The sequence below is a fragment of the Panthera onca genome (genome assembly GCF_046562875.1).
Source record: "Panthera onca isolate mPanOnc1 chromosome Y unlocalized genomic scaffold, mPanOnc1 haplotype 2 h2.ChrY_unloc_9, whole genome shotgun sequence".
NCBI classification, from domain to species: Eukaryota; Metazoa; Chordata; class Mammalia; order Carnivora; family Felidae; genus Panthera; species Panthera onca.
Window position 1 is genome coordinate 375,662 of NW_027675872.1, and position 10,185 is coordinate 385,846.

The 10,185-nt window shown below is 42.2% G+C and overlaps 1 pseudogene; it reads left to right on the forward strand.

Annotated features, from left to right (window-relative positions):
- The first annotated feature begins 8,755 nt into the window (after positions 1 to 8,755).
- LOC145715288 (coiled-coil domain-containing protein 71L-like) lies at positions 8,756 to 9,608 on the forward strand (annotated as a pseudogene).
- Positions 9,609 to 10,185: the final 577 nt, after the last annotated feature.

Consider the following 10,185-nt stretch of genomic DNA (forward strand, 5'->3'; position numbering starts at 1 on the left):
GTAGGTGCCGCTTAGAATGCATTTTGTGTTTGCTAGTTTCCTTACTGTTCTTGCTACGGGTCCAAGTTTGAATAAAGGACTTTTCTCCCCAAGAAACCTTTGTTGGCCAATCCTCTAATCGACATTTTGTCCCCTGTGTCATTCCTTCTCATAACATTTAGTCTTTTATTTAACAGCATTTTGCCACAAGTTGTAATTACACATGTACCTTTTGTAGCTAAGGTTTGAAACATCCTGAATATATGGAGCGTGCATGTTTGATTATCACTGTGTACTTGAACCTAATAGCACCTGACACCTAAGGTGCTCGATATGTATATCCACAGTGCCTGAAATAGGGGACTTTTAACTATCTCCCGGTGTGCTGGACTGCAATATACATTCAAGTCTTCAATAATCTCTACCACCAAAGTTAATATTCATATTCAAAAAAAGGGAAGGGTCACCTCCTCAAGAATAGGAAAAAGAGTTTGCCTTGTTGATAGCTTCTATGGTGTAGCTTACATTTTGACCTACGAAAGACCCCACCCTGGAGATACAGTTTGCATGGATGTAGTGACAACTATGAGGAAATCAAAAAAATACAGTGTTTATTGAGTGTAATGTGCCAGTATTTTTTCCACACGTTTTACAGCATTACCAATAATCTCACAACTATACTGAACATAGGCGTTATACTTCCCCTTTACAAATTGGAAAGGCAAACTCTGAGGTATCATTTGCCTACAATCTAAGATCTGGCTGGTAGAAAAAATTGATGGGGCCAGGTAATTTAAAAAATCCACAATTTTGTCCAAGGTAACCTCTGGGAAATCAGAAAATGAGCGGCTTTCATAAGTGCAGCTGCCCAGAGCCTTTCGGAGGAGCCGTCTGTGTGGGTCCCGGGCTTTGGCGCCATCACATCTCCAGGATCTCACTACCAGGAGAAACCCCCATTGTTGGGAAGGGCAAGAACATCCATGCATGGCAACTTAAGGTGTTTTAACCCCTGTCAAGAGAGTGCAAACCTCCAATTACTTCATTCGGTACTTCAAGGAGCAAATCAAAGCAAACCTCATGGGATTATGAAAAATCACTCTGAGATGAGAAATCAAACAACGAAAGTCATAGCAACGCAAAGCAAGTAACACTTTCCAAAACACACCCCCAGAAGGGCCAGGCCATGGAGAGGGGATGAGCCCACTTTAATGTAGCAGTGCTCTCAGGTGCAGAGCACATAAAACAAAACAAAACAAAACAACAACAACAACAACAACAACAACAACAACAACAACGTTGAAACACATAAGGAATAGAAAACTATCCACAATGATGAAACGGAAGAATTACCGTCAGACGAAATTCCAGGAGAAGTGACCGTTAAAGAATTGATCAAAATAGATAAAAGCAGTATAACAGCAAGAATTTAGAATAATTGTCATAAGATTAATCACTGGGCTTGAAAAAAGGCATAGAAGACAACAGAGAATTTAGTATTGCAGTGATAAAAGAACTAAAAAAAATAGCCATGGTTAATTAAAAAGGCAATAACATAGGGATTGATTTTAATCACTGATAAAAAAACAGATAAGCTGGAAACTTGGATGTCTATTACCCAAGTTAATAGTTATGCGATTGTAGCAAAAGCTAATTCTAAAAAACTATTAAATAATGAAAAGCAGAAAGCTAAAATATGTCAAGTTTTAAATACCTAGCATGAATCGTGCAGCTGTATAGTTGTTTAAAATTCTAGGATATCAAATAATATCATGTAATAGCCTTTGTAACACATGCAAAGTTCACCATTTCTATCTTTGCTCTTCTACATGTGGAGTAAGATGTGATTGGGCCTTATAGAATATCTGAAAAGATTAATACTAAAAATTAAAAAGTTTTTGAAAGTATATGTTGCTAGTGAGTTTGTCATGTCAAACAAAGTTATAAATAGGGGTTATTTCCAAACCTTATTCACGTGCACTCTTATTATGGCTACAGTCCATAAAAAGTTATTGCACAATTGCATAAACATGATTACCAGTGCAATCTTTTTTTTTTAAGTCCATTTGTTCATTTATTTGAAAGCCAGAATAGAGCATGGAGAATGTACCCTCTAGGTTCTGGATTCTCTCCTTGCTTCCAAATATCTTATTTGGGCTGCTACCATAAAGATGGTAAAACAATATTACCTGTACCATGAACGTGTAAAATATGGTACAACTCACTAGTATTACAATTTTGCTGATTAGCATATGTGTTTACAAATACACACGTGTGCACTGGGTGAAGTTAGATGTTTCATACTTCTATCCATAACATGAGGAATTCAATATATTTTAAAGAGTTAGATTCCAGTTACCAAATCTAATGTGGGATAACGTGCACAGTTCTTGCTTATTTCTCACTTATTGTGCAATTATGAAGTAAACATAGAGCCCAAAGAGTAAATTCTTTTTATCTACACTTAACTGAACATATATCACTCAAAGTCAAACTTTGGCCTTTCAAAGATGACGTGAGACTGAACGCGGAAAACCCAAAAGACTCCATGAAAACGCTGCTAGATCTGATACATGAATTGACCAAACTCACAGGATACAAAATCAGTGTAAAGAAACTGGTTGCATTTCTATACACCAATAAGGAAGCAACAGAAAGAGAAGTCAAGAAATCACTGCCAGTTACAATTTCACCAAGAACCGTAAAATACCTAGCAAGAAACCTAACCAAAGATGTAAAAGATCTGTACAGTGAAAAGTATAGAAAATGTATGAAGGAAAATGATGAAGACACAACAAAATCAGGAAAAAACAAACAAACAAACAAACAATCCATGCCTATAGAGTGGAAGAATGAATAGTGTTAAAATGTAAATTCTACCCAAAGAAATCTACACATTTAATGCAATACCAATCAAAATTGTACCAACATTCTTCTCCAGACTGGAGCAAGCAATCTGAAAATTGGCACGGAACAACCAAAGACCCTGAGTAGCCAAAGTTATGTTGAAAAAAGAAAGCCAAAGTGGGAGGCAGCCCAGACTTTCGACTCTCCTACGAAGCTGTAATCATCAAGATAGTATGACATTGGCACAGAAACAGGCACATTAACCAATGAAACAGAATAGTTAACCCAGAAGAGGCCCCACAAATGTATGGTGAACTAATCTTTGACAAAGCTGGAAAGAGAATCCAATGGATAGAAGACAGTCTCTTTACAAGTGGTGCTGGGAGAACTGAACAGCAACATGATGAAGAATCAACTAGATGACTTTCTTACAACGTGCACAAAAATAAATGCAAAATGGATGAAAGACTTAAATGTAGACAGGAAACCATCAAAACACTAGAGGAGAAAAGAGGAAAAAAAAACCTTTGACCTCAACTGCAGCAATTTCTTCCTTGGCATGTCTCAAAAGCCAAGGGAACGAAAAGCAAAAATTAATTATCAGGACCTGGTGAAGATAAAAATCTTCTGCACTGCAAAGGAAACAATCAGCCAAATTAAAAGGCAACCGATGGAAGGAGTGAAGATATTTGCGAATGACATATTGGTAAAGGGTTAGTGTACAAAAGGTATAAAGAACTTACCCAAGTCACACCTGGAAAATGTAATACAGTGAAAAAATGGGCAGAAGACATGAATAGACACTTTTCCAAAGGAGACATCCAGATGGCCCACAGACACATGAAAAGATGCTCAACGTCACTCATCATCAGGAAAATACAAATCAAAGCCACACTGAGATACCACCTCACACTAGTCAGTGTGGCTACAATGAGCAACTCAGGAAACCACAGATGCTGCCGAGCATATGGAGAAAGAGTAACCCTCTCTCACTGTTGGTGGGAAAGGAAACTAGTGCACCACTGTAAGCATGAAACCTACGGACATCACAATGACTTTGAACGCATATCTTTCCCTAATAACACTGAATTTCAATGGATTAAATGCTCCAACCAAACAACATAGCGTATCAGAATGGATAGAAAAAACAAAAACAAAAAACAAAACAAGACCCATCTCTTTGCTGTCTACAAGAGACTGATTTTAGACATGAGGACACCTTCAGATCGAAAGGGAGGGGATGGAGAACTATCTATCATGCTACTGGAGGTCAAAAGAAACCTGGAGTAGCCAACTTATATCATGCAAAGTAGAGTTTAAATTAAAGGCTGTAACAAGAGATGACGAAGAGCTTTTTATTTTAATTTCAGGGTCTCTCCATCAGGAAGTGCTCAACATTTTAAATGTCTACACACCAAATTCGGAGACACACACATATATAAAACAATTAATTAAAAACATACAGAAACTTGTTGATAAGAATGAGGTAATTGAAGGGACATTAAATTAACCACAGAAAAAAGGATGGAAAATCTCCAAAAGCATGGAGGTTAAAAAACATCCCACTAATGAATAAATGGGTCAACCAGGCAATTTGAGAAGAAATTAAAAGATAAAAGGAAACAAATGGAAACGAAATACAACAATGCAAACCCTTCGGGATGCAGCAAGGGCAGTCCTGACAGGGAACAACAAAACAAAACAAAACAAAACAAAACAACAATAGCAACAACAACAAACATTGCTATCCAGGCCTATCTCAAGAAACAAGAAAAATCCCCAATACAAAATCTAACAGCACACCTAAAGGAACTGGCAGCAGAACAGCAAGGCACCCCAAACCGAGCAGAAGAAGAGAAATAATAAAGATCAGAGCAGAAATAAACAATATGGAGTCTAAAGGAAAACAGTAGAGCACATCAATGAAACCAAGAGTTGTGTTTTTGAGAATATACACAAAAGTGATAAACGTCTAGCCTGGCTTCTCAACAAGAAAGGAGAGGGGACCCATATAGGTAAAATCACGAATGAAAATGGAATTATTACAACGAATCCCTCAGAAATTCAAGCAATCATCAGGAAACACTATAAAATCTTCTATGGCAACAAACTGCACAACCTGGAAGAAATGGACAAATGCCTCCATACCCACACACTTGCAAAACTCAAACCGGAAGAAATAGAAAATGTGTACAGACCCATACTAGTGAGGAAATTGAATCAGTTATCAAAAATATCGCAATAAACAAGAGTCCTAGACCAGGTGGCTTTCCTGGCGAATTCTAGCAGACATTTAAAGTAGAGATAATAGCTATCCTTCCCAAGCTGTTCAAAAAATGGAAATGAAAGGAAAACTTCCAGACTCATTGTATGAAGCCAGCATTACTTTGCTTCCCAAACGGGAAACACAGAAAAAAAGGAGAATTACAGGCCAATATCCCTGATGAATAGGGGTGCAAAAATTCTCAACAAGATACTAACAAATCACATTCAATAGCATATAGAGAGTATTATTCAACACGATCAAGCGGGATTCATTCCTGGCCTGCAGGGCTAGTGCAATATTCACAAATCAATCAATGTGCTACATCACATTAATAAAAGAAAAGATAAGAACCATAGTGCACTGTCAATAGATGCAGAAAAAGTATTTGAGAAAATACAGCTTCCTTACTTAATACAAACCCTCAAGAAAGTTAGGATAGAAGGAACATACCTTAAACATCATAAAAGCCATTTATGAGAAGCCCACAGTAAATATCGTCCTCAATGGGGAAAAAGTGAAACCATTCCCCCTGAGATCAGGAACAAGAGAGATGTCCACTCTCACCCCATTTGTTGAACATAGTGTTGGAAGTTTTAGCATCAGTAATCAGACAGTAAATGAAATTGAAGGTATCATCATTTGCAAAGATGAAGTCAAACTTCCACTTTTTGCAGATGACATGACACTATACATGGAATATCGGACAAACTCCGCCAAAAGTCCTCTAGCACTGATACATGAATTTAGCAATGTTGCAGGGTACAAAATCAATGTACAGAAATTGGTTGCGTTTTATACACCAATAATGAAGCAACAGAAAGAGAAATAAAGAAACGGATCCAATTTACAATGCTCCAAGAGTCAAAAAATACCTAGGAATAAACCTAACCAAAGATGTAAAAGATCTGTATGCTGAAAACTACAGAAAGCTTGTGAAGGAAATTGAAGAAGATACAGAGAAAGCGAAAAACCTCCCACGCTCGTGGATTGGAAGAATAAATATTGACGAAATGTCAATATGACCCAACGCAGTCCTCACATTATATGCAGCCCCAATTACATTGCACCAGCATTCTTCTCCAAGCTGGAACAAGCAATCATAAAATGTGTATGGAAACACAAAAAACCCTGAATAGCCAAAGTAATACTGAAGAAGAAAACCAAAGTGAGAGGCACCACAATGCCAGACTTTAGCCACTACCACAAAGCTATAACCATCAAGACAGCATGGTATTGGCACAGAAACAAATACGTAGACTTAATGGCATAGAATAGAGATCCCAGAATTGGACCCACATACCTATGGCCAACTAACCTTTGACAGAGCAGGAAAGAATATCCAATGGAAAAAAAAAGACAGTCTCTTTAACAAATGGTGCTGAGAGAAGTGGACAGCAACATGCAGAAGAATGAAACTAGACCTCTTTCTTACACCACTCACAAACATAAACTCACAATGGATGAAGGACATGAATGTGAGACAGGAAACCATCAAACCCTGGAGGAGAAAGCAGGAAAAATCATCTCTGACCTCAGCATCAGCAAGTTCTTAGTTGACACATCTCCGAAGGCAAGGGAACTAAAAGCAAAAATGAACCATTGGACCTAATCGAAATAAAAATCTTCTCCACAGTGAAGGAAACAATCAACAAAACTAAAAGGCAACTGACCGAATGGGAAAGGATGTGTGCAAAAGTCATACTCGATAATTGGTGAGTATACAAAACCTATCAAAAGAACTCACCAACTCCACACCCGGGAAACAAATAATCCAGTGAAGAAACGGGCAGAAGACTTGAACAGACACTGTTCTAAAAAAGACATTCAGATTTTCAAGAGACACATGAAAAGATGCTCAACAGCACTCCCCATCAGGGAAATCCAAATCAAAACCGCACTGAGATACAACCTCATGCCAGTCAGAGTGCCTACAATGAGCAAATTAGAAGACTATAGATGCTGGTGAGGATGTGGAGAAACAGGAACCCTCTTGCATTGTTGGTGGGAATGCAACCTGGTGCAGCCGCTCTGGAAAACATTGTGGAGGTTCCTCAAATCATTAAAAATAGACCTACCCGAAGACCCAGCAATAGCACTGCTAGGAATTTACCCAAGGGGTACAGGAGTGCTGAGACATAGGGGCACATGTACCCCAATGTTTATAGCACTACTTTCAACAACAGCCAAACTATGGAAAGAGCCTAGCTGTCCATCAACTGACAAGTGGATAAAGAAGTTGTGGTTTATGTATATACAATGGAATACTACTTGGCCATGAGAAAGAATGAAATCTGGCCATTTGTGGCAATGTGGACGGAACTGGGGGGTATTTTGCTACGTGAAATAAAGCAGGCAGAGAAAGACAGATACTATATGTTTTTATCCATGTGTGGATCCAGAGAAACTCAGCGGAAGACCATGGGGAAGGTGATGGGGGGAAAAAGTTATAGAGAGGGAGGGAGGCAAACCATAAGAGACTCTTCAATACTGATAACAGACTGAGGGTTCACGTGGGGTTGGGGAGAGGGGAAAGTGGGGGACGGGCATTGAGGAGGGCACCTGTTGGGATGAACACTGAGTGTTGCGTGGAAACCAATTTGAAAATAAATTACATTTAATAAAAAAAAATCCAGGGGTTGCTCTTACTGAATATGAGGATAGCTTTCCATTTTCAGCACTTTATGAGCGTGAGGTATTAGTAGCTTAAGCTGCGTAGATGAAAGTTTTGTTTGTGTGTTTAAGAAAAGGAGCTGAATAAAGACAGAGGCCTCTCACATGTATCACGTTGACCTTGGCAAGTTTCTCTTCTGATTGTTACCATGACTTATCACTCTTAGTGATTCACATAGTTTGGAGTCATCCTTTCATGGGGAAGTGGATTTCAGTTGATCATGGTAGGTGGTCCTTGTAGTATTTTGTGAATGAATTGTGTATGTGGTGATGATGGATGGACTATGCTGGTTGCTTTCAAAAGCACTTACACGGACGGTGTAACACGTTTTCTACCCTTGGAATCCCATACGGTCTCTTACTACCTTGAGTATGCCTTACCTGAAATATTCATGAATTGGTAGGTAGTGAATAGGTTTTAGTGGCACTGAATGCCCTACTGGCCACTCACACAGAATTCGTTGACGCTTTGCTCTTAAGCACACAATGACTCGGTCTTCCCTAAGCTGCATGAAAGTGAGCATGGATACTAACTAGGCAAACTGTTTGCTGCTGCTGTGAAGAACAGCTTCCTGAACTGTGAGCTGTAGCAACACACGTATGGAACCCTAAGCAAGGCACAGTACATCGGTATTCTTTGAAAGGGTAGAGTAGTTATTTCAATTTGGCTTTCAGTGCGTTGCATGACAAGGCATTTAATTAGCTAACACCCTCTTAGAGTCGTGTTTGATTGCAAGTTGTGTGTACTGTCCACCGCTAAGTGTCATTTCATGTTAGATGGAATTATTGGAGGCTGAAGCACCCGTGCATTCACCTCTAAGACAACCCTCTTGAACTCGTGAAGAATTATGGGCCTTCTCAGGTAAGATTACGTGCAGGTCTTTCTCAAGGGCATAATCTTAAACAGAGCCAAACCTAAGGCAGCTTTGGGCAGCCCACCGTGATAAGATGTGCAGACATTGTGACCTCACAAAGCGCCTGGTCTCCTAGCAACTGCGGTGTAACTCTCACAGCCTGCCGCCTGATTTGGCTTCATGGTAGGAAATTCATCAGGGCCCTGCGGCGGCCGCGAGACCTGGCAAGCGCGGGCGGCCCCTAGCGGCCTCACATCCTGAGCAGCATGAAGAGGAGGCGGCGCTGGCCCAGGGAGGCCCTGGCCCCGGCCGCCGGGGGAGGAGCCTCTAGCGCTGCAGGAGGGGCCGCGCTGGAGGCGCCTGAGGAGAAGGTGGTGTACATGCGGTGGCAACCGTCGCGACTGTCGCTGGCCAACAGCACCAAGGCGCTGATCGACGCTTTCAAGCTATTCCTGCCCCGCAGCACGGAGTTCATGAGCTCAGACGCAGAGCTCTGGAGCTACCTCTGCAGCCTCAAGCACCAGTTCTCCCCGACATCCTGCGCAGCAAGGACGTCTATGGCTACTCCTCCCTCCTGGCCCTGGTCCCGGACCCCCGGCACCAGCCCCCCAAGGCCCGCCTCCAGACGCGCCGGCCAGCTGCCAGGCGGAGGCGCCACGGAGCCCGGACGGTGGCGGTCGGCCAGAGGAAGGTGCCGCCCCCGCCGCCACCGTCCCGCGAGGACAGCAGCCCCTGTAAGCCCGCGGCACCCGGGCCCTGCTCCAGGGGCCGCACCCTGGAGGAGAGTGGGAGGGCGGCCACCCCGACGTTGACCACCTTCCCCACCATTCGCGTAGCGGGCGACGTGTGGGTCGAGAACAGCCTGGCAGAAGCGCGGCGCCAGGCGCGCTAAGTCCTGGGAGTTAACCTGGAACCCGTGGTGAGACTCCGCCGCTTCCCAGTGCCTGGGCGTGAGATGCAGGCCACCGCCGCGCGACCTCTCAGCCCCGGAACGGGTTGTGCCTGGAGGGATGAACCAGGGACAGCCTGGACCGCGTCCCCTAGTGTACTTTATGGGCGAAGAAGAACCAGATGGTCCAGGCCCGCGCCCCCGGGATGCGGCGCCGTCTTCTTGGACTCCCGGGCAGCAGTGCCCTCTGCTGCCTCCCAGCACCGGGTCTGCAGAGGGAGGAGACCCCTGGACCACAAGGGAGGTCCCCTTTCTTCCTAACCCCAGATTGAGATGTCTCCAGGACTGTAGGGGCAGATCCATGTTCTCTCTTGTTCCCTCCTTGGTCTGAAGTCGTCAGACTTCCACCCCCACCCCCTCCAAAGGAATTTGGTTCCATGCTTGTGTAATAAAGCTAGAATTTCCTTGCTGTTCACCCACCTCCCGGCTCCTCCCGCCCCATTTGTTTTTTCTCTTTCTTTCTTTCTTTCTTTCTTTCTTTCTTTCTTTCTTTCTTTCTTTCTTTCTTTCTTTCTTTCTTTCTTTCTTTCTTTCCTTTTTTGACTGCCACTCTTTCTGGACGAATATGTGTGGAATATTCCATATATTCTGTGGAATATGTGTGGAAGATCGAATATGTGTGG